Raw genomic sequence first — 25,465 nt, 5'->3', positions numbered from 1 at the left:
AGGAAACTGATGTGGAATAAGGTGAAGTCCTAAGACTGGAAAAACTCCCTTATCAGCCTCAACAAAAGATGAGATCCCTCATTAAATCCTCTAAAGCTAGGAATTGCAGCAGATAGCAAAGACAACCACAAGGCTTTCTATAGTTATGTAAAGAATCTCCAGGGCAATACCCAGATTTGCTCTGAGCTACTGCACAATGAATCTTCCTATACAGAGTCAACAGATATTGTCACTATACTGGCCGACAGATTTAGTGCCAACTTTGCCCCCCCAAAAGGACAGATCACAATACCAGCAGATTGCCAGGCACCCAGTATTACTGCTGCACAGGTTAAAACAGCACTGTCCAAGGCCAAGAATACAGCTTCTATGGAACCTGACAATATCCCTGGCTGTGTTCTACATGAACTACAGAGTCAACTGGCACCTCACCTATGAGCCCTGTTCAATCACAGCCTCACCTCAGGCTTTGTCCCTACCGAATGGCACACTGCTACAGTCATCCCTCTCCACAATGGAGGAGTGACTACAGACTCTGAGAACTATCGCCCCATTAGCCTGACAAGTTTGATATGCAAAGCTATGGAACGCATCATCATGGACCTAATAAACAAGGGTTTAGGGAATCTCCAAACTCTTGATCCCACACAGTTTGGTTTTGTGAAGGGTAGATCATGCCTGCTCAACTTGGTCGACTTCTTTGAGTCAGTCACCAGAGCTGTGGATGAAGACAAGGTGGTTCATACAGCCTACCTTGATCTGGCCAAGGTCTTTGATACCATTCCCTACTCACGAATCATAGGAAAAACTCACTAAGCTAGGCATCTACCCTTAAATCACTAGGTGGGTTGCAAACTGGCTCACAGATAGAACCCAGAGTGTGAAAGTAGCTGACTTCAAGTCAGACTGCTGACCAGTCACGAGTGGAGTCCCACAGGGATCAATTCTGGGTCCTCTCCTGTTTGGTATCTACTTCTCAGAAGTCCAGGCCAACACAAAGCGACTCTGGCTGACAAAGTTTGCAGATGTTTGCAAGGTGGGAGCCATTGTTAACACCCCAAGTGATGTTGACATCCTACAGAAAGGCCTCACTGAGACCAACGACTGGTTTCAGAACTATGGCCTTAAGCTCAACACCAAAAAAATGTGTCGTCATCTCCTTTGGGAAAAACCCAGTTTCCATGAATTGATCGTAATCCCAAGCATCGATGGTAGTTCACTAAGCACAGAAGGTGTTATAAGAGATCTGGTCAGAAAGTCCTTCTATGTGGCACTGGCACATCTCATTACTAAAAGGTTTGCATCCAGGAAGAAAGAAGTCATTGCCTTCCTCTACTCTTCCCTCATTAGGCCAATCATAGAGTACAACGTCCCATTTGGCATGTACCTCACTAGACACTTGCAACAACTGGAGAGGCCACAAAAGTATCTCACAAAGAGAATCCTACAACTTAAACATCTGGCCTATATGGACAGACACAAAATATTCTTTGTCTCATATCGCCTACTTAGATTTGATCTCTGATTGACTTACAAAGCCATGTCTGACCCAGCTCTGTTACAAATGCTACATCTAAAGAAATCCCAGTCCCTGTGCACCACACACTCCAGAGACCTCAACCTCATTACCACAATCAACAGAACATGCTGGAGGGACAGGTTCATAACCCAGAGACTGCCCATGCTATGGGATTGACTTCTCATACATGTCAAACAGAGCACCTCCCTGGCCCTCTTCAAGAGAAATCTTGATGAGTGGATGGGAAATAGAAAATTCACCTCGGGGATCACTCCAGTGGCTCTAGTCGACAGAGGCACTGGGAACTAAGGGCAGGAGGCACGATGCCAGGGTAATACTATGGGCTAGGCGTGTAAAGACTCCAGGGCCATTAGCTTAGTACACACCTATGAACCTATGAGGTTTATATCACATGGGATTACAAATTGCCAACAACTCAAAAAACAGATGTGAGTAAACCCAATATAGCAGTCCATGAGAAAAAGGCAAAATGTAATCACTGAAACTGCTACACAGTTATAACAGTGTTTTATGTACAGAGAAATGCAAAGTCAAAAATACCAGGATTTGCAAACAGAAATGAGAGCGATGTGGAAGAAAGATACCCAGACACTTCCAAAAGAGTAGTAAGGGTAACAGATCTAATAAAAGAAAATTTACAATTGTAGTTAAATATACACACTCATACACACGTGTGTGTGTGTGTGTGTGTGTGTGTGTGTGTGTGTGTGTGTGTGTGTGTGTGTGTGTGTGTGCGTGTATTTATATGTATGTATGTGTGCATACATATATGTATGTACTATGTGTATATATCTATTTATCTGTAATAAACAAAAATGCAATGTAGTGTAGTACATTCTAAGTTAAGTTTTGAAAGCTGAAGTATTTGTTAGTAAGTAGTGGGAAGAGGAACAATTGGGGCAAGAGGAAAAGGAATACTGAAAAAAGAGTATATATGTGGACAGTGGTAGGAAGCATGGAATGAACGTGATAGAAATTATAAAAGTTTATAGGGGTCCAGGGAAGTAAATACTGCGGGAAGAAATATCCAGGGAATTGTTATAGCTAGGCTTGTATAGTTCCTAGGGCGGATAGCCTAGTATCAACCTATGAACCTACAATGGTTAGAATTTATAAGTGAAGAAGGATACTGTGGTTTACCATGCCAACCCTGACTGTGCTGACTGGGTAGGGGAACCAACAGGATTACACCATCACTTTAAGATCATCACCCAAGAAGAATGGGACCAAGCTAAGTGGGCTTGGATACTTTCTGCACAGCTGATGGAGGAATTCTCTCCGAGCAATCATGGACATAAAATAGAAATACTACAAGGTTCATAGTTGTTTACTAGGCTAATGACCACAAGGACCTTTTAAAGCTTAGCCATGCATCCCAAATCCCAATAAACAAGGGCTTTGAAAAAGTCACTAAGTTCTGTACTAGAGAAATTAACAATAATACAACTGTAAAACCTACTGAAATGCATGTCAATAATATAGAATGTATGGAATGTGGTAGGAATGGCTGAAACTGCATTCTGCTATTGTGCAAATGATGAATTGATAAATGTTATTGTATTAGTGGATGGGAAAATAACTACAAGGTCTGCTACATTAGGGTAGCATGGTCACACTTATTAAATCACAGTATATTTGCACAGAAGACTATGACAGCAAAGGCTATGGAAAAAGTATATATCCACAGAGACAAGAAAAAACATCTCATTGCCCAGGTAGAAGTTCAAATGGATTTAGAAAATTACTACACCCTGTTCATAGGTAGATACTAGGCTATTGGCCCTGGGGCCTATATAAGCCTAGCCAAAAAGGTACCCTGGCTTTTGCCACCCAAAAAAATATTTTCCTGTGCCCCTGTCGAGCAGAGCCACAGAAGTGATCCCCGGGGTGAATTTCCTATTTCCCATCCAATCGTCAAGATTTTTCTTGAAGAGTGCTAACGAGGAGCTTTGCTTGATATAGATAGGTAGTTTGTTCCAGAGTATGGGAAGTCTCTGGGACAGGAATCTATCCCTCCAGCATGTTCTGTTTATTGTGGTGACAAGTTTAAGGTCCGTAGAGCATGTAGCTCAGAGGGATTGGGATTTTTTTAAGTTGAGCATGTCCAACAGCTCTGGGTTTGACATAGCTTTGTATGTTAGGCAGAGATCGCCTCTGAGTAGGCGATATGCAATGGAGTAAAGCTGGAGTTTTTTGAGATGGTCTGCATAGGGCATCTGTTTGAGGCCAGTAATCCTCTGTGAGGTACTTCTGTGGCCTTTCCAGCTGCTGCAGATGTCTTGTGAGGTACTTTCCAAAAGGGGTGTTGTACTCTGTAGTGGGTCTAATCAGTGCCGAGTAGAGGGGAACAATGACCTCTTTTTTCCTAGATGAGAATCCTTTTGTGATTAGGTGTGCCATATAGAAGGATTTCCCGACTACTGTGGTGATGTGATTATCAAAGGAGAGACTACTGTCCACTTGGGTCCCAAGGTCTCTTATCACACATTCGGTGTTAAGCAGACTGCCGTTTATGTAGCAGTTCATGGGTACAGAGTTTTTACCAAAGTGGATGACAATGCACTTTTTGGCATTGAGCTTGAGACCATGCCTCTGACACCAGGCATGTCTCGGTGAGACCCTTCTGTAGGAAGTCCACATCATTTGGGGACTTGACTATGGCTCCTAGTTTGCAGTCATCTGTGAACTTCATTAGCCAGAGGCCTTCTGTGTTAGCCTGTACTTCAGAGAAGTAGATACCAAACAGGAGAGGTCCCAGGACTGAACCCTGTGGTACTCCACTTGTCACTGTTTTGAAGTCAGATTTGGAGTCTGCAACTTTTACAGTGTGGGTTCTGTCAGTGAGCCAGTTGGTAACCCATCTTGTGACGTACAGATCTATACCTATAGTTTAGTGAGTTTAGCTATAATTCCAGAATGGGGGATGATATCAAAAGCCTTGGTGAGGTCAAGACAGGTTGTGTCAACCACCTTACCCTCGTCTACGGCTTTGGTGACTGCCTCAAAGAAGTCGATCAGGTTTAGAAGGCATGATCTGCCTTTCACAAACCCGAACTGGGTGGAGTCCAGAGTTTGGAGGTTACCATTGTCTTTGTTTATGAGTTCCATGATGATACGTTCCATGGCCTTACAGACCAGGCTCGTCATGCTAACAGGGTAATAGTTCCCAGGATCAGTGGTGGCTCCCCCTTTGTGGAGTGGGATAACTCTTGCTGTGCGCCATTCAGTGGGCACAAAGCCTGACATGAGAATATGATTGAATATGGTGCTTAGGTGGGGAGCCAGTTCATTCTGAAGTTCGTGTAAAATGCAGCCTGGGATGTTGTCTGGTCCCATGGATGCTGTTCTTTTGGTTTTAGAGAGTGCATCTTTTACCTCCATAGATGTGATTACAGGGACTCTGCATTCTTCCTGTATAGATATGGGCCATTTAGGGGGTGAGAGGGGGGTAAAGTTAGCACTGAACCTATCTGCCAGGATGTTGGCAATATCAGTTGGTTCTGTAATTTTTGTGCCATTGTGCTGTAACTCAGAGCAGATCTGGGTATTGCCATTGAGATTCTTAACATAGCTATAGAATGCTTTGTGGTTGCCCTTAGAATCAGTTGTGATTTTGTTTTCGTAGCTAGCTTTGGAGGATCTTATATGGGATCTCAGCTTCTTACCAAGACTGACCAGGCAGCTCCTCCATTCATGGGATTTTACTCTCTTTTGTAACAGTTTCTTCCTTCTGTTGTAGAGTTTGTTTATGGCAGGGGACCACAAGATTGGCTTCCTTTTTTTGGAAGATAGCATCTTGGTTCTGTTTGGGAGAGCATGATCCATGCACTCATGTAAGTGCTTATAGAGTGCATTTGTGTAGGATTCAGCAGTCGTAACTGTATTGTCCATCTGCATGGGTGTCATGAAGTTCACCACATCTGTCTTAAGAAGCATGAAGTTGGCTTTGGAGAAATTTTTTACCGTGGTTTCGTTAATGGTGGGTGGATTTGGGATGCAGATATCTAAGGTGATTAGCTTATGGCTGGATCTGACCAACGAGGAGTTGATTTCTGGTGTGGAACAGCGGTCACTCATGTTGGTAATGACTAGGTCTAGGATATTGTTGCTCCTATTGGGGTATGTGGATAAGTTGATCCAGGGAATTGGAATTTATAAATTCCAGAAAGCGTTGAGCGAAGAAGTTGGTACACGAGTAGTTTTCCCAGTTAATGGTGAGGTAGTTGAAATCGCTCATCATTAGGGTGTTTGGTTGAACCCTAATATTTTCCAGTATATCAAGAAAAGAGGAGTGGGAATCCTGGGTCATGGTGGGGGATCTGTAGCAAACTACAATTTGGATTCCAGTTTTGACCAGAGTTAGTTGCACTTGAATAACCTCAGATGCATTATGCTGTGCAACTAGCCTGGAGGTGTAGATATCCTTAATGAATATGGACACACCTCCGCTTTTGGTGTTCTGGTCCAGGTTAGATGGCTGAAAAGTGTGGTATGAGTTATAGCCTGGTAATGCAGGGGTGGTCTCTACAGCCTTGAACCAGGTCTCAGTCACTGCACAGATATTGATGTTCTCCATTTTAAGGAGTGTCTCGAGTGAGTGCATTTTGAGATTTAGACTTCTAGCACTGAGTAGCATTACCCTCAGTTTTTGCTTGCCTGTTTCTGCTACGGTGGTAAATTTGTCATTTGAACCTGGCCTAAAAAAGGCACTATAGTGGTGGCAAGAACCTTAGCCAGTATCCGGAATCCCAGGGACAACAGGTGCAGGCCATCTCTGGTAAAGCATCGTGGTCTGTCGACCATGTCGTCCCAGGCAAACAGATACTGGATCCCCTTAGAATGACACCAGAAGTTTAGCCAATTGTTGAAGTCAATCATTTTGTCCTTGTACTGCGGTATCACTCTGGGCAATGGCAGGATGCTACTCAGGGATAGGGTCATACCTGCCTGGGCTACAAGATTGGAGAGCTCTTCCATGTCTCTTTTCATGTAGTCCAGGGAGGTATATCTCAGGTCATTCACACCAACATGGACAGTGACAGAGTCATATATGTACTTGTTGTGGAGTGCCCTGAGTGAGTGGGTTATGTGGCGGATCCTGGCACCAGACAGGCATCTGACAGTAACCTTCTCCTTGTTTAACTTTGCGAGTGGGACATCAGTGTGCCTGACTGTAGTGTCACCTATGACTAGTGTGTTGGGTACATTGGTTTGCCTTATGGGCTGTGGTTTATTGGTACACTGAGTCTGTGGGCCATGTGTCATTTGGGGTGTGTTGGGGGTTGGAGGTTGCTTGCGTTTCTGCTTTGGAGGTTTCTTTTGCTGGAGCAGATTGTTATTGAGAGCCTGTGAAAATGTTTTTGTGTTTCTATGTGCGGATTTTGGTGGTGTAGGTTTAGTGGGCTATGTGATGAGTGTGGTGTGGTGCAAGTGTTTACCTTCTCCTCTTGACTGTCAAGTTCAGTCTTGGTTGGAGAGAGCTTTACCTCCAGTTTGGCTAGATAAGTGCATCTCTCACAGGTTGTGGTGGTGGGTGATAGGAGGAGAGGGTTGTCTGTGTACAGGAGGCAACTGCTACATTGCCTCAAGATGCCCAGATTCATCAGATAGACAGGAGAGAACACTGGGAGCTGACCCTTGGACATGCCTGAATAAAAAACTAATTTCCTCTAGACAACTGAGGAAAGTGAGTATAAGAGCTATTTTTCTCTAAGCAAGTGAGGAAAGTAAGTACAAAAACTATTTTCCTCTAGGTAAAGAGGAAGGTTGAGTGCTGTAGTAATATGTACCTTATTTAGTGCTAACAAGTTCTGAACAAGTGCTGAGCAAGAATAAGCACATTCAAGTGCTAAAACTAAGAATCTGTGCCTGGATCTTGTGGTAGATAGGCTACCTAGTGCTTACCACTCCCACTGATAAGCTAGAATGCTTCCCTCCAACACAGAAAGGCTTGGGGGTTCAGAAGCTTACAAGCAGTCCTGGATACAGCAAATCTATATCTGGACTAGACTAGTTATAGGAAAGGTGGGAAACTAGCGCAAACGCAGGCTTTTAAACCAGAAGGTTGAAAGAGATGGAAAAACTGCCCAAACAGCCAATAAACTACAATTTCTGGGCCAGAAACCACGCTTGTGGTAGATAGTCTACCTAGTGCTTACCACTCCCACTGATAAGCTAGAAGGCTTCCCTTCAACACAACTCATAACTGACCATGCCCCCCCCCCCCCCTTACAGTGGCTACACAAACAGAAAGAAGTCATTAAGAAATTGAGAAGATGGGCCTTGACAAGCCCTTCAAATTTAAAGTGCAACATAGACCTGGTTCCAACCACCACAATATGGATGGTCTGTTGAAGGTACCAGACCATCTCAATGGCCTGAAATCAATGAGTTTAAGCCATGGGCATCAAATGTAACATAATCTGGTGTTTTTCACTAGTAAAGGATACAAGCTGGGTTAATACTGCTTGCAGACTAAAAGAATGTAACATAAGTGGTGCATTAAAGGAAAACTCCACCTTCTCCTATAGTTGAACTTAACTCTTAAGTTGCTTTTCCCCCACAATATAGTTCCAGTATTGTATAGGTACCAGAATCCTACTTGTACTTTATAAACCTTTCATTTCCTTGCCTTGGAAACAAAGGAAGGGGAAAGATTGCCCACTTTTTTAAGCTTAACCTCTCACATCATTGCAGAGGAATGTTTAAGCTTAACTTCACACATCATTTGCAGAGGAAGTTGTCTACACCTGTATGACATACCACAAACACAGAGAAACTTGTAGTCAGGTACTGCTGATGTCAGGAGCACAGTAGCTGCTGTAAAAAAGACAAACAGATGCAAAACTATTTTCCAGTCTTTTTATTGCAGAGAAGAAGAGAACTTACACTGATTCACAGCTGCTTCCATCATAGTAATGCCTTTCATAGCAAAACAGAATAATTAGATCAGTCAGTGGTTCAATGGCAGTGATCACCTCCTTTGACAAATTTACATAAGTAGCATCACGGTGTTGAAATGCTAAGCTATACACTTTAAAAGTTTGCTGTTTAGACTGCTTTACATTTTAAAATGACTTAAATGTAGTATCAAAGATATCTGTGACATTTAGAGAAAAAGTCAGAAAATATTTTTCTTGTAATTCTTGCAAAGTATTACACATTTACCAAAGGGTGGGGGAGAGGATTGTCAATTCATCTCAGACTATGAAAATAAATTTTGAACAGAGGCCTGACATTTAGTTGTTTTTTTTTTTTTTTGGTTGCAGCTGTGTAACTTTTTGTATATTGTAAAACAAGTCTTAAGACTTCTTTTCCTTTCTCATAACTCAAACTATTCACCTCTCACTGTTCTAGTCTCATCTAATACTTCCTACCTCTCACCTCATAAAACTATGAGTGCATATATGCCTGCACTCCAAATTATACTTATGTACTCCGAAATACTTGTGTTTTAATTTCATTCAGTGCTTTGTTACAACACCTTGCTCAAATGTTATTATTCTGTCTTACATGTTACTGTGTTTTAGTAGTTTTTGAAAATTGTATTGTACTTGTTAACTTTGCTGATATTCGCTTTGTAATATTTGTATGCAGAACTTTTCTCCCCGGGCCTCCAATGAAAACAGGCTCACTTTCAGCCCAATGGACTTTCCCGGTTAACAAACTGCAAATAAAATAAATAACTAACACACCCACAAATGAGGGCCAATCAAGAAATAAAAGAAGCAGTCCTGTTATAGAAGGTATATAAAATGATGATGACTAACACTAATCCCATTATATGTCAGTGGCATGGGAATGCACCATTGCTTCCTTATTTCTAGCATTACTGATGTAATGCAGACTTGAAATGGATTACGGGAGAGAGAAAGGAATGAAGAAAAACAAGATCATATTCATATTTTAAGCCCCATTCTGCAAAATGGCTCCCAAAACACATAAAAATTTTATAAGAAGCAGAGTGATTTTGAGGTGGTAAATAGCACAGAAAGCAAAGATAGAGTGGAAAAAAATAGATTTTATTTTACTTGTATGGTGGAGTTTTCCTTTAATGTTATATAATCTGTATGTAGCAGGTGTTCCTTTAAGGGGATTAAATATGGCTGACAGATCCTGTTATCAGCAGAGGTAGAAAAGGAGTTGTATAAACCAAGGGAGAAGTTACTGAAGGTTAAGAAGAGTTATTATTCTTGGAGAAGGGGACTGGAGGCCCACAGTAACAGTGCTAGAGAATGAGATATTTATCATCTCACAGGGCACTGTATCTAGAGTAAGGTGGACCTGTTGGAATTTCCCTACATAGGACATGGCAATCTATGAATCACAGGCATTGACAGCCTCTTATGCTGACACATTGCTTGTCAGCCCCTGTGCATTGCATACAGTCTGACAGTTGATACAGTGGTACTCCTTTCTACTATCATAATTCTTTCTACAGACAGTGCGTGGGATCTTTATTGGCATATGTATGCAATCCATAGCACCTAGTACTTCAGGGAGTTGGCATTGTCATGCAAGCCATGCAGAGTGGTGGTTCTCTGCCCTGATTTGTTGGGGGAAACATATGTTCAGCTATTTGTGGAAGGAGTCTATTGAGAAACATACTGAGTCTTTTGCATGCTGATGCCTATGGTACATTCAGTGTGTCTCCTGTCTCTGGAAGTTCCCTGTAGCTAGTATATTGACTGATGCTCATACTTAGGTGTCAACCAGTATAATTCCAATCCTTTTTATAGGCAATATATGCCAGCTAATGTCCGTACAATATTTATGTTCACTCATATAGTCTGTCAGCCTCTGACTGATTACCTGGTGATAGGTCATATGCTGCATTTAAAATCTTCATTCATGTCACCTGCCACTGAGTCACAGTCTCACATTGGAGGCAGCAGCATTTAAAGGCAATAAGTATTGCTGCCCCTCTCATCTTTGCTTGCTGCAACTCCACAAGACCCCACATGCTTTTTGCTCTTATAGTACATACAGCTTTCTGCTCATCTTCTGCAATCTATGTTTATGAATCATGACCTGCTTTCAAGGGTGCTCTTTGGAACCCATTTTACACTCAGACTGTTTGGCTTCATTTTTGTGTCGCACGATAATTTGCATACTCTTATTCCCACACTGTTTTCTTCTTACCTCAGTAGTAGTAGCCAGTACTATGAATAACAACATGCCAGAGGGTGGCTGCCTCTTACACAACAGTACACTGTGTATTAGGCAGATGTATAATGAATACCAGACTATGTGTACACATAGTGCTGTGTTTGGATATGTACTGGCACTGTATTTCATACTGTTTATTAATCCGAGTATTTGGATATTTTACCTTGAGGTCTTACTGTAGGTAAGATTTACTCAGTTGGGCTAACCTGGTTAACAAAGTGAATAAGTAAACAAAATAAAATAATATGATCCAAACAAAGACAATGAACGAAAGTAATAACTTTTTAATGAGGATCCTGCATACCAAAACTGCACTTGTCTGTATAGCCCCAGATGCTAAAAAGCACGGACATGTTCAGATACTGCAAAATACATTTGTTTTTGATTATTTCTTGATCTAGTATACAGTACAAAAGTTCTTATATCATTTTAACTTGTTAACATCACTTTACCATTTGATCTTCCCCAAAATGGTGTGATGGCTCACCCATATTAATATGATTTTGTTTTTATCCAAGGCTTCCTCCAGAGTGTACTTTGTGCCCCCACAATATGACACTGTTGTAATTTTCTTTCAGTACATATTTCCAATTTCTTGGAATACCTGTATCCCACAGCAGTGTTTCCTTTTATTATATCAGGAAACAGTGTCATATACCAAAATAAATTCCAAAATTATGTAAATTCAGACTGTGGAATGCAAAGTTCATGTACTGAGAGACCGTATTATCAAACGTGGAAAGGAAATGAAAATATTAATACTTTAATGATTCTTTTTATATATGCAGTGCTCTTTAGTGTAGATTAAATTGAATGAAAAGTACAGTTATAAGAAAAGCTTCATTCACTGATTTATTTCTGATACCCACTATGATTATCACAGAAAAGCCAAAACCTAGCCCAAATAATGGGTCCACTAAGAGAAGTTAATGCGTAAGCTGCTAACAAACTACACATGTCAAACTCATCAAACAACACATCCAGTGGAAATGTGGCTATCGGTAATGCATCATTTCTTTTGCACAGGAAGGACTTGTGGCTCTCCAACTTTCAATGCTGCATATCGCAGAGAAGAATAAGGTAAGAAGTGGCCATCATATCATGGCTAGCTGTTAGGTTGTTTGGATGTGGCTGGTTGCACCCTAATTATGATATACTGAATTATGGATCTGCCTGTTGACATATAATGGGATCATTCCAAGGAACCTCTACCTGTTTGATATCATGTGGATGTAGCTGCAAGACATGCTAACTATTAGCACCCCTCATTAGTATCTTCCATTCTCATCTTAATCTTCCATTCTCCACCAGCAGCAAATAAAAGGTGTGCCCTCTGCATGTCCCCCATCCCTTTGCCTCAAAGACGGGTGAGCAGGCATTGGCTTTCATTTCCTTCCTCTTCTTAGGCTCCACTAACACCGGTAGTGCTAGTCAAACTCAGGCCGCACTCATGCCATCCTTCATGCCTCAATTATTTTTGGCTTGGTCCCTGATTCATTTGTATAAAAGTGCAGTGGGAATGCAGTAGAAACATTCAAGTTTAGTAAGTATGGAAATACTGATATTTTAGAGCAGTAGGACCTAGTGCTACTGCTAACCTATGAAATGGCTCATTCACCGAATATGAATCCCATTCTATTAAAATTAATACTCTCTTAGGGTGTTCTTCATTCTGTGTCAGTGTGGTTAGAAGGCAAATTTTGTATGTTTTAGGATGGAGAAGGTTAACTAGCCCCAGCTACAGTGTTCTTTCTACCTTGAGACTATTTCTTTAGGCATATACGTTGTTCAGATTTAGCCAGTTGAAAACAACTTTCCCTGTACATTTGCAATTCTGATTTACAGCATGCAGCACCAACATTATCACTCATTGTGAAAAGTTGGAAGTCACTGTGAAGGAGGCAGTTGTGATACTAGAAGGCAGATTAGTGCTAGAAACACATAATTGTGTAGGGACAGTGGTGAGATTACAGGCATATTAGTCCAGCAGTACAAGCGTTGAGTTTATTGTGAATGAGGTGGGTTTTCAGTAAGTGATGGATTACTGTCATTTGTGACACACAAGAAAAGTCAGCTGGCCATAAAAGGCTGCATTACATTCCTGTGTTTATTCAATGACTTGGTTAAAAACAGGTTCTGAATCTGTTGAGAATTCCTGGTGTCCCGTAGTATAAATGAACTGCCCTCCTTTTCCTCTGAGGTTAACTGACTTCCTCGAAACCTGGGTATCATGTGGTTACGTCTGCAGTGACTGAACAGCTAAGCAGCAACCACAAGTCGGAGGAATGTGACTGAACCCACAGAAGGGTGAGTGATAAGGATCATATACCTGACTGGAACCTAGAAAGAAATCTTGCGTGTCACAACTCATACTAGACAAAAAATGAAGCAGCAGCTCAGAGCTGCTGCAAAATCCCCTGCAATGGCAAGATAGCTTCTTGCATTGCTGTAGCTTGCTCAGTCCACCTCTTGCATAAGTTGCATGCTAAATTCAGATGCTCTGCCTACATGTTTTAAAGATGGCCGTTGTTAAGGTTCTGGTAGCTTATAGAATTTTAGTCATTATTCAGAGAAATAGTACTGGCCTATGAATTATGGCTACCTTACTTTGTGAGTCTGTTAGCTCTGATTGTTTGACTTCTGGGATCAGCGATAGACACAGATGATGCACAGCACTCAAAACATGCCTTGAGCTTTGTGCTAATTTGCCTGCCAAATGCACATCATACTATTTTATTTCGTAGGAGCAGAAGTTATGATTTGCAAGTCTAGTTGTGATGCATATTTTACACACATACATCCACAGTGGACAAGTTTATATCTGTACTTTCCAAAACCAGAAATGCTAGCCCCTCGGGGCATGATAATATTCTCAACTGTTTGCTAGCAAGTGCCAACTACCGTTTAGAGAAATTCCTCTTAAATGTCTTCAGTTTAAGACTCTTCACAGGTTATGTTCCTGAGACGAGGAAAATGAGGTGCCACTACACAAAGGTGGCCCCGTTACAGAAACTCATCAGCTTCATAAGTTTATTAACTTTGCATGCAGAATTGTCACATTAATAAACAATGACATAAGTAAACTTTAAACCTCAGATCCAAACCAATTTGGGCTTTTAAAAGGAAAGTCACGTCTAGCTGATTTCTCTGAATGGTGACTAAAACCCTGGATGAACATCAGACAATACTGCTTACCTGACCTAAAAAGACCTCTGACATCTTACCCCATGTTAGCGTTATAGATAATTTCTCACAGCTTAACATAAACCTACATGTACGCTTCTAGATAGCCAGCTGGCTGTCTGGCAGAACTACTGCAGGGGGGATCACCTCTGGCCAGAGGAATATCAACAATGGGATACCAAACAACTCAGCCCAAGACCAGTTTTATTTGGTATCTACTTCTCAGAAGTGAAAGTAAATGTTGAAAGACTGTGGCTAACTAAATTTGCTGAGGACCACAAATCATGTTACAACTGTCAAACGCCCCTCAAACACTCATATATTCCAGCAGAGTCCAGACTGTATCAACACCTGGTGTGTCAGTCATAGACTTGTTTGTGATGCCAAAAAAAATGCAGTATTGTTACATCTGGGGAAAATATTACCACCTCCTTTCCACATTATTGACAACATTCACAAAACAGATACTGTCAGTTGAAGTTCAGGTGCCTACGTTTAGAACAATCTTTCTTTTAAGCACCATGTTTTAGCTGTGGTTAGCAAGTCTTTTAGCCTTGCTCAGCTGATCAGCAGGGGTATCTCCTTTAGGTCCTATTCATAGGTTCATAGGTGTTTATTAGGCTAACGACCACAAGGGCCTTTTTAAGCCAAGCCATGCATCCAAAATCCCTGACAAATTCTGATACCCTTGATAAGTGTAAGCATGGGCCTGGGAATGAACCATTTACAGGTTACCTGTTTGCATCAGAGACATAGGTGCCAAACCAGGGATGAATTTCTGGTTTCCCATTCAATTGTCCAAGTTGCACTTGAATTGGACTAGGGAGGAACTCTGCTTCACATGGATGGGGAGCCTGTTCCATAGATGGAGTAGTCTCTGGGATACATACCTATCTCTACAGCAGGTCCTATTTATATCACAGGCAATGTTTAAGTCTTTAGAACAGGTAATTCTGGTACTGTTTGTTTTGTGGATATGCAGGAGGTCCAGAGTGGCGTCTGACAATGCCCTGCATGCCAGGCATAGATCTCCCCTCAAAAACCTGTAGGAGACAGAATACAGGGATAGGCCCTTAAAGCAGTCTGCATAGGACATATTAATTATGTCCTGTATTCTTTTAGTGAGGAATCTCTGTGGACGTTCCAGTTGTTGGATATGACTGGTTAGGTACATACCAAAGGGGGGATTGCACTCAATGATAGGTCTGATGAATGCTAAACACAGTGGAACAATGACTTGCTTGGACATAGATCCTATACCTTTAATATACACCTATAATAATACCATTATTTAGCTTCAGTCCCTCAATATTCCTTCCTTGCTAAACCTAACCTTGAAATGTAAGGCCATATATATTAACTTATTGAAGAGAGCCAGCTCTTCAAAAGATTACCTCAATGCCCTTTTCAATTATATATTATGAATGTTAGACATAATACCCAATACTACTCAGAGCTGGAAATGAAACGCACAATCAAGTCTGATACTAAAGGCATAGCCAGTATCCTAGCAGACAAATTTAACTCAACATTTTCTTTCTAGCTCCACCTCATTCCCTCCCTCGAATGTCTAACTTGTTCTTTTCTCATTATGACTATGAACCAGATCCTGAAACTCTATTACCAAAATTAAAAACAACAGCTTCGTGGTCCCTAACAATATACCAGGCTGCCTTTTCATCAGCACAAAGTGCACTACTGTTGAACCCCTTTTTAAGTTTTTTAATCTCGGACTCTCCCATTGTATGTGCCTAAGTTATAGAAACAGCAGTTGCGGTGCCTCTTCATAAAGGTGGTATTGCAACTAGTTCTGGAAATTATCATCCCATTAGCCTCCCTAGTATTATCTGTGAGCTTATGTAGAGCATTTTAGTCACGTTTATTAACAATGAATTTGGTAACAAACTCTTGATCCTAGTCAGTTCAGTTTCATGAAGTATAGGTCTTATTTAATCTGGTTGACCTTTCTGAGTGTGTAACTGGAGCCATTGGTGGAGGCATACCACTCTACTCTCCAGATTTTGCCTCATATTTTTGATCTTTTCCTCATAAAATTTGTGGTTTTGTACCACATTACTGAGATTTGAAGTCACTAAATAATGCCAGACAGAGTTTCAGACATTATATCCTCCAGAAAATAAATAACAATTCAAAACCTGTTATTCTATGGACTTTCAAAGTTTATAGGAGGAATTTTTAAAATTTGCCCCTAGTTTTGGGCCTTTGTTCTCCCCATTATTATTGGATTTGTCCAGATTTCTTACGCTGAGAGGTTGAAAGTTATGAGTGGAGGTCATTCAGTCCATGCTGATTTATCTTAGCATTGCTAAGATGTTTGATACAACACTCCATGGAGTCTTTTTTGAGACGCTTATCAGATTAAATATTAGCCCCTTGTATCAAATTGGCTGTCGGATCAAATATGCAAAGTAAGAGTTAACACTATCTTCTCATCTAGTACACCAGTCAAAAGTGTCTCAGACCTATTCACGGTATCTTCTAGTACACCAATCACAAGTGGAGAGTCTCTGACCTCTGCATGGTCTCATCTAGTACGCTAGTCACAAGTGGAAAGTCTATGACCTATGCAAAGAGTCCCCCTTCTCTTCAGAATCTATTTCTCTTACATAAAAGCAGACATACAATGTTTGTAGTTAACTAAGTTTAGGATGACTGCAAATTGGTTGCCATGAATGACTAAACTACAGACTCTTATATTCTCCGAGAGATGCTGGATAGAGTCAGCACTTCGTTTTTTGACCATGGACTTGTACTTAATGCAAAACAATGCAGTGAAGTAGTTCCATTTAGGAAAGAAGTCTATCCCACTGATAATCACACAAATGGAACCCTGCTTAATGTCTATACTGTCATTAAACACTGCAGTACATTAAGTGGCAATGAACTGTCCATTAATCATGGAAAAGAAGGAAATATTTTTATAGCACCCAGTTAATTATCAAAAGGTATATCCTTTAAATTCAGAAATGGCATAGCTTACCTGCATTTTCCCCTATTACATCAGTCACAGAATATAGCACACTATCTGAAATGTAAGTAACGTGGCTTGAAAGACCTCAATGTTTTCTGACCAACTGAATCAAAGGAGTCCCTTAGCTACCTGGATGACTAAAACCCACTCACTTAATACCTGCATGGATATCCCTTCCTCTTAGAGTTACAAAAGACACTATTACTAGAACTTTTCCACCTCAAAAACAAGGATAATTTTAAGGGTACTCAGTCAGCACTAATAATATTAAGGACACTCAGTCCAAAGTTCTTGATAATGTAAACAGGACTTCTTGGAGAGGAAGATCAATTACCAAAGAATTCCTGACAATATTTTACTTGAGGGCCTCACCAGTTCATTTCGAGCAGAAGTGGGCGTGTTGCAAATTGAGTGGCAACCCGGTCTGCATATGTAATTAGCCTTCAAGCAATCACGCGTGCATACATGATATGAGAATATTAATGTAAATTAAATGCACACAAACGGTTAATGCACTATCGCGCGTGCATACATGATGTGATAATAATATTAATGTAAATGAAATGTACATACTACATCCAAAACAAAAGGTTAATGCTCTATAAAACTGTTTGGGGAGAATCCAAGATGTCCAAGTACAACGACACCTTCCTTCAGGCAATCACCTCTTCAATTCTGAGTGTGATTACCTTCCTGCAGTCCTTCAGCATCATTCCAGAGGAGACAACCTGTCACAAGTGTGGATGCAAGGCTGTCCTTGTACCTCATAAAGGCACATATGTATGGAGGTGTAGAGCCAAGAAGTGCAGGAGAAGAAGAGGACTGCTGACATGAACCTTTTTCAATAAAAGTCATTTGCCTCTGACAACCCTGGTGAAAATCCTCTACTGCTGGCTTTGGAGGTTACCTGTGACAACAGCTGCTGACCACCTAGGTGTCACAGGGAAATGTATGGTGGACTGGTATCAGTTTTTGTGTGATGTCTGCTCCTGGAAACTTCTGCAGGACCCCATGCTTCTTGGGGGTGCTGGGAAGGAAGTGCAAATAGACGAGTGCCTCTTGGTACATGCCAAGTACAACCATGACAGAAACCTAGCAAAGAAGAACATATGGGTGTTTGTCATATATGACTGCTCATTTAAAAACGGTTACCTGACTTTTGTAGACCATAGAGATGCTGCCACCTTGCTGCCCATTTTACAGAAACATGTGTTGCCAGGCACTGTTACTGTTTCTGATGAATGGGCAGCATACAAGAGAATAGAAGCCATACCAGTCATGCATTACAGGCACCTGTGTGTAAATCATTCACAAAACTTTGTGAAGCCCATGATGGGTGCACACACTAATGCTGTGGAGGGCATGTGGGCGAACTGTAAACAACATTTTAAGGGCATGAATGGCACCTGTCTGCACATGGTGCCTAGCTACCTGGACGAGTTTATGTGGAGGATCAGATATGGCAATGACTTTGATACTTTATTTGTTAACTTGCTGAATCACCTATGCAAATTCCAGGAAGCTGTTCTTGGGAAAGGTCCTGCCAATGATACTGAGGAAGAGTCAGCTGTGACACCTGCATCAAAAAGGGTCCGTTTGGACATTAATTGGGCCAGTGAACCATCGCATTCAGACTCTGGCAAAGAGAACTAGAATGCTGGACAGTAAAAAGCGTGATGACGTGTTTTGCTGCTAACATTTGATTTTGCTGAATCTTTTTTGGTTTCATTTGTTTGGACAGTAAAAAGCCTGATGAAATGTGTTTTGCTGCTAACGTTTGACGGTTCTGTTTCTTTGCTGGTGGTGGTGCAATAGAACCTGTGAATTACTGATGTTGGTAACGGTTTACTGTTATATTTATCGTCATATTACATGTCAGTGCGCTTGTTTTCTTTTTACATTTTGTTGTACATTCGGAGGGAATGCATATTCATGATGACATATCACGGGGTGGGTTTTGGGTGGGGCTTGCTACTGCACATCTGGTGAGGCCCTCAAGTAAAATATCGCTGAATTCCCTGCCTGTGGAACAAACTTTCATTGTCTGTTAATGGTGTAATACTCTCTTTCATGTCAAGTCTTGATAACTTTATGGGTTACATAAATTTACTCCCATGATTAGCAGTATGGACCTTATCATGAAGGGAGGAAAATCTGCTAGTTGTACTCCATAGTCTACAAGGTTGGAGTCCATATGGCCATTCAGACCACCTGCCTAGTATAGGCTATGAGCCTATGAAGACAATTCCCCTTTTAGAATGTATTTCAAAATGCAATTTGACCAGCTTGAAAGACCCCAAACATTTCTGATAAAGAAAACTTCTGGACTACACAATCTAAGCTATCCTGAAATACTAAAGCTCTATCCTTCTACTTTAATGCATACTCCTAGGGGGTTTTCTCCATTTATCCTTTTGAACACCGAAAAACCTTACACTTTTCAACTTCCTCCACCTTTGCAGAATCAATGGTTTACCTAACACTCATACTAAAGATGTCAATTTCCAGTACAAGATTAATTACACCTTCTCAGATGACAGCTTCATTTCATATGCTGTGCTAAGTTATGACAGTTTTATAACCTAGTGCATTCCTTGCCTTTTAAATAACCTCCGTCTACATGTCAAACAAAATGACATTTATCTACTTTCAAAACCAAACTTGATAATTGGATGGGGAGACAGTAAATTCATAATTGGCATATTTATAAATAAACTTCTTGCTGGGGTAGCTAATAATTTCTCAATACTACAGGGTGTTGCAGTCAAGCTTCTTGATGACCCTTCGGTTTTTAAGCTTAGAGTGAAACTGTGAATTTAGGAAATCTCCTTGACAATGCCTTTTCATGCTTCACTTGCACAAGGCCACTTAAAATTTTACTAAATATTTTTTTCTGTGTCCTTGCACACAGTTTTCAATCTTCAAGTTTTTCAGTCTATGAAAAAAAGATATGTTTGAGAGAAAGACAAGGGTTGAGGCATTTCTCTTTGGGGTCTGCTGCCTGCATTGATCAACATCCACAACTCTGAACTGAAAACTGGGTGCCAGAGTTTGAATTTCGTCATCGGTATCAGTACACAGCACAGCTTGGAACGAAGAATGATTTACCACATGAAATTATTAAAAGGAATAAGAAACTATGGATCGTAGCATACAAAAAAGAATTAGTAGACAGAGCAAAGGAATATATGAGTATCAAGTTCTGATCAATCTCAAGAGCACAGATACCTGCAAAACTGCAGCTTAATTCAATCATGCATTTTTAATGACTTACCAGAAAACAAGCTCACATTGTTGATATCATACCTCATAATAAGCTTTTTAAGAAAATTTCAAATCACCTTTCTGACCTAGCTGATCATTTGAAACCTCTACCTTAAGGGATACCAAGATTACCTACATTACTAGAAACATTGTTTTATTTAAATTTTTTGGGTGTCTATAGTACTTATCTGTATTATCCAACTTCTTGGATGATTTTTCTAAAGAAAAAAAATGCTCAGTACATTTGGAAAATATGGACCATGACCCCCTACTACATACTTCATGAAGATAATTTGATCTTTAATGTGATTTATGTTAATGCAGATTTATTTTGTTTCCATTGGTTTCAGTATAATGCTAGTTATTTCTGACGACTGGAATAGAAACAAGATGGAAATGGAGGTCATGGTATACACTGTGCAAGGCATGTGTACTGTAAAATGCATGGAAAATGTCAATACCTCATTCAGACAAAAATATACACTACTGCTTCATATCGTAAGGTTATGTTGGTGATGGATTTTTCTAAAAAATATAAATATATTTTTCAAAGTTACACACCCTCCCATAGACACACTGACACTCCCCAAAATAAATGGGGTGACTGGATTAGGCATACCCAGCACTCATTGTTCTACACATATAGTACAAGTTACAAAAAGAAGTTATGTACTCATCATAACGTTCCATCTGAGTAGTTATACTTCATTTTTCTGCAACCTGTGGGTATATGGATCCGTATCGGATCCGAGCCGACAACGTTTTTTCTAGCATCTGCTCCAAGCTCTGAGCTCCTCCCCTTACCCATAATGCCCTACATCTCCTATCTTCCCTCAGATCGAGTTTGCTGCAACTAAAAACATAAGCAACTCAACCCAATAAACCAATCCTGAAAAGACAGGACAAGGTCCGGGGGACAGAGGGAGGGAATGTTGCAGAAAAATGAAGTATAACTACTCAGATGGAACATTATGGTGAGTACATAACTTCTTTATCTGAAGGAGTTAACTTCATTTTATCTGCAACCTGTGGGACAGAGTCCCCAGCTACTCTGATTCTGGGAGGCCCTTATGGAAGGATATTCCTGAGCACAGCAGAGCCAAAGGATGCTCTACCCCTCGAAATCAGATCTAATTTGTAATGGGAAATGAAGGTATGTGAATTGGCCCAGGTCGCTGCTGCACAAATATCGTCCAAAGGCACCCTAGATCAAAAAGCAGCAGAAGTCGCCATGGACCTGGTAGAGTGAGCCTCAACAATACCAGGAGGAGATAAACCTTTTGCTTTGTAGGCATGTGAAATACAAAGAGTGATCCATCTGGCCAAAGAAACTTTTGAAATAGCTTTTCCCATAAATGCTTTGGAAAAGGAAACAAACAATTGGTCAGTCTTGCGGAAAGACTTAGTTCTATGAAGATAAAAATGAAGCTGTCTATGAGCATCTAACAAATGGAGTTTATATTCACCTTTATTTTGGAAGTTAGGAAAGAAAACGGGCAGATTAATGGACTGGTTTTTGTTTGCTTCAGATGCCACTTTAGGTAAGAAGGAAGGGTTAGTACGGAGTGAGACCCTATCCTTATAGAAGACCAAATACGGAGGCATGGCAGATAGAGCTTGAAGACCACTCATAAGGCATCAGTATGGCCCGACTCAATCTGTCTGCTAAAATGTTAGAGCACCCCGGAATGTGTGTTGCTATCAGAAACTGACCGGTGGAGATTGCCCATTCCCACACTCTCATGGCCTCGCGACAGAGGGTAGGATCTGGTTCCCCCCTGCTTGTTGATATACCAGACAACCGACATGTTGTCTGACTGAACTGCAATCAATCCAAGAGGGAGGACCGGGTGAAAGGCTTCCAACGCTAAAAGCATTGCCCTTGCCCTCATCTCTAGAACATTTATGTGCAACTTGGTCACTAACTGGAACCACATGCCTTGGACTGCCCTTCCCAAACAGTGTCCCCCTACCCAAGTTTGGAGGCGTCTGTGGTCACTGTGGCTTGGATTGGAGATGATACGAAGGGGCGTCCTTTTGATATCTCCGGTGAACTTATCCACCAAAGAGGAGATGTCCTGCAGACGTGACTGATCTTGATCGGAAATTCCATGGGCAGGTCTAGCCAAGACCACTGAATAGCCAGAGTCCATTGAAGAACTCGCATGTGAAGGCGTGCACAAGGGAGAATCGATATGGTGGCAGCCATGGCCCAATGAAGTCTAGAACTTGTACTGGTTGCAAATGGGATTTGTGAACATTGACTGTAATCTCCAGTAGATCTGCCAATCGAATTAAATAATCTCGGGCCAGACACAATTGATGCTTGTTGGGCGCAGCGAAGAGCCAGACATCCAGGTATGGAAACACCTGAATACCCTGAAGCCTGAGGTGAGCCGCTACAACTGCCATTACCTTGGTGAACACCCTGAGGGCTATGGTGAGACCAAAGGGTAGAGCTCTGAACTGAAAATGACTGGCTCCCAGCCGGAAGCACAGAAACGTCCTGGAGCTTCTGTGTATTTTGATGTGGTAGTAAGCATCCTGGAGGTCTAACGAGCACATCCAGTCGCACTCTCGGAGATAAGGTAGAATGGACTCTAGGGTGACCATCCAGAATTTCTGTTTGCTACAGACAGGTTTAATGTTGACAGGTCCAGAATGGGCCTGAGGTCCCCTGTCTTTGTTTGGCACCAAAAAGAACCCTTGAGTAGACGCTTAATCCGGACTGATCGGGGGGGACCTGTTCGATGGCTCGTTTGAGAAGCAGCTTTGAAACCTCTAAAGCTGCGGCCTCCCTGTAAGCCGGTGGAACATCCGGGAGGTGTTTTGTAATATTTGGAGGGGCAACAAATGGGATAGAGTAACCTCTGGATATTATCTGTAAAACCCAGCAATCTGTCGTAATGGACTCCCATGCTGCTGGGTGTAAGGACAATCGTCCCCCGACTGCCTCCAGAGTAGGACAGTCGGGTAACTCCTCAGGGCTGTTGACTGGGTCCATCAGAAAAGGGTTCCCTAGACCCGAAATTCCTGGGACCCCCTCTACCTCTGGGTCGGCATTGATCCTGTCCCCCTCTGCCTCTGGGGGAATAGTTGTCCTGAGAATCCCGGGAAAACTGAGATTTTCGGAACCACATCTTCTTCTGCCCTCTGATTCCTAGAGAAGGACCGCTGAGGGTTAGAGAAGCGGACACCGACGGCAGGCAAAGTCTTCCCATCCTTTTCGCTCTGGACAAGTGTGTCACGTACAGTCTTCCCAAGAAGGGAAGAGCCATCGAAGGGAGCGCTGATAATCGATGCCTTGAAAGGGTCCGCGAATTGACACAACCTGAGTCAGGCATGACGCCTCATGGCTATGCCTTTCCCAGCCACCCTAACTGCTCCTTCCATGACATGGGAAAGGAGCCGCATTGACGTGTTTGAGACTGACTTCAGAGTAGACATTTTTGCCAAGAACAACTGTCTGTCCTGCGGCGATAAAGACTCTGGGGGCGACTCAGCGAATTCCAAAGCAAGGTCTTGCTGAAGCCGAATCACATCTGTCAAATAATTAAGCACACAGATAGAAAAGGTCGCTGAGGAGTAGACACACTTCCCAAACCTATCCACCGACCTGGACTCCTTGTCTGGTGGGTGGACTGAGGAACTCTCCTGTGCTAGTTTCTTCTTTGTGGCCACTGTAACCAACATAGCATCAACTGGGGCTCCTTTCGACCAGGGTTGTCTGTCAGAAGGGGGAGATAAAATCTTGTCAGGGCATTTAGGGATGGGCTCTATGGTGTCAGGCTCCTTCCATGCCCTCGTGGTGATGAGGTCCACCAAGGGGTCTGCTGGCGGGGACACCCAAGAAGCAGATGGGCCCGTGCCAAAGGCCTCCAGGAACACTGACTCATCCCCAGAAGGTTTTGGGGCTGACCAACCTCCCCTCTGGCAGAGGATCTCCATAATTTCTCCGAAGGAGACGTCTTCGGGAGGTGACCTGGGGGAACCTTCTCTTTCATCTAAGTCAGTGTCCGTGGTGAGGGACTCTGGGGAGGCCAAGTGCCTCCTTTTGCACTTGCGCTTATGGTGACCCTCTTCAGTGGGGCTTTCCAAAGGGGATCCATGAGCCACAGGGGTTTCCTCAGGGAAATTAACCTGGTGATCCTCTGGCATGGGCTGTCCCTGAGACAAGATGAAGGGAGTCGTCGCCAAATCCAGGGGGGCCTGGGTGGTATACGAGAGGATGGGCTGGGGTCTCAATCCCTGGGAGAGAACCCTCTCCACCACTTCGAAGGCCGGATCCAAAGCAGGGACCAGAGCTGAAGCCAGGGTAGCCTGAGGTCCAAGGGAACGGATCGGATCTGAAAAGGTTGGAGCCAAAGAATCCATTCCCCCGGATCCGACTCCCTGTCCACGGCTCCGAGAGTCACTCAGATCCGAACAAGTTGGATCAGAGGAAATCAAGGTAACAGCCGGAGTCGAGGTTGGAGGAACCATCGGTGCCGTGCTACCAGCTCCGAAAAACCTTGGATCCAAGAGCCCCGAAGCCGAAGCACGGATCGAGGAAGGAGAGATGGGGCATGGAGGCCCCCCTTCCAGAGGAAGAGGGGCCTGACAAGACCCCCATCTGAATTTGGCTCTGAATAAATCTCCGCATCATCCTGTCCATATCCATGTCCGATAGGCTCTGAGTCGACCTCGAAGAGGCCACCGATTCGGATCTGGCTGGTCTGCGCAGTGGGCAGGAAGGCCTCAGGTTTGAATGTTCCACTGGCTCCGGTGAGAAATGAGAAGACCAGAACCATGGAGAAACAGGCCTCATGATCTTAGATGGGGGGGGGGGGGGGCTGAGAAAGAGCTCCCTGTCTGGGGATCTCTTACGATGCCTGTCCTTTTTCTCCCTTTCCTCTCTGCGCCTTTCTTTATCCTTTTCTTTCTCTTTATCTTTGTTAATCACGCTAACTGAATACTTGTCCTTGGAAGACCCATCCCCAGAAGAAGAGGGAGGTTGAGTCCCTGTCTGGGTGGGAGGTGGTACATCTATATTAATTTATGTATCATAAGAAGGGGTACATAGCAAAGTACTACACAGTCAGTATTAGCAATATTATACCTGATAAAATGTTAATGTCAGCCAACAAACTGCTGAACAAGGTATATCTGTAAGCATGCCTGTGGAATGTTATGCACTATTCTCTACTGGAACTGTAGGGTTTGCTCTTTTTGTTATTGTGCTGCTTGCAAGCTAGTTAAATAAAACACTGTAAAGAAGGGAAAAGACATGCATGGACTATGGGACTCAGGAAGCTTGGTTACAAACATACAGTTATCGA

The 25,465-nt window shown here is 42.3% G+C and overlaps 1 long non-coding RNA gene across 1 annotated transcript in view; it reads right to left on the bottom strand.

The window, feature by feature from the left end:
- The window catches only part of LOC122789319, a 103,451-nt gene that overhangs the window by 20,130 nt on the left and 57,856 nt on the right, over nt 1–25,465 (bottom strand). The gene's annotated exons all lie outside the window — the stretch shown is intronic.

The sequence above is a fragment of the Protopterus annectens genome, chromosome 14.part0, assembly GCF_019279795.1.
Source record: "Protopterus annectens isolate FY-2018-M chromosome 14.part0, PAN1.0, whole genome shotgun sequence".
NCBI classification, from domain to species: Eukaryota; Metazoa; Chordata; order Ceratodontiformes; family Protopteridae; genus Protopterus; species Protopterus annectens.
The sequence above is the reverse complement of the archived record's forward strand: the minus strand, read 5'-3'. Positions and strand labels throughout refer to the sequence as shown.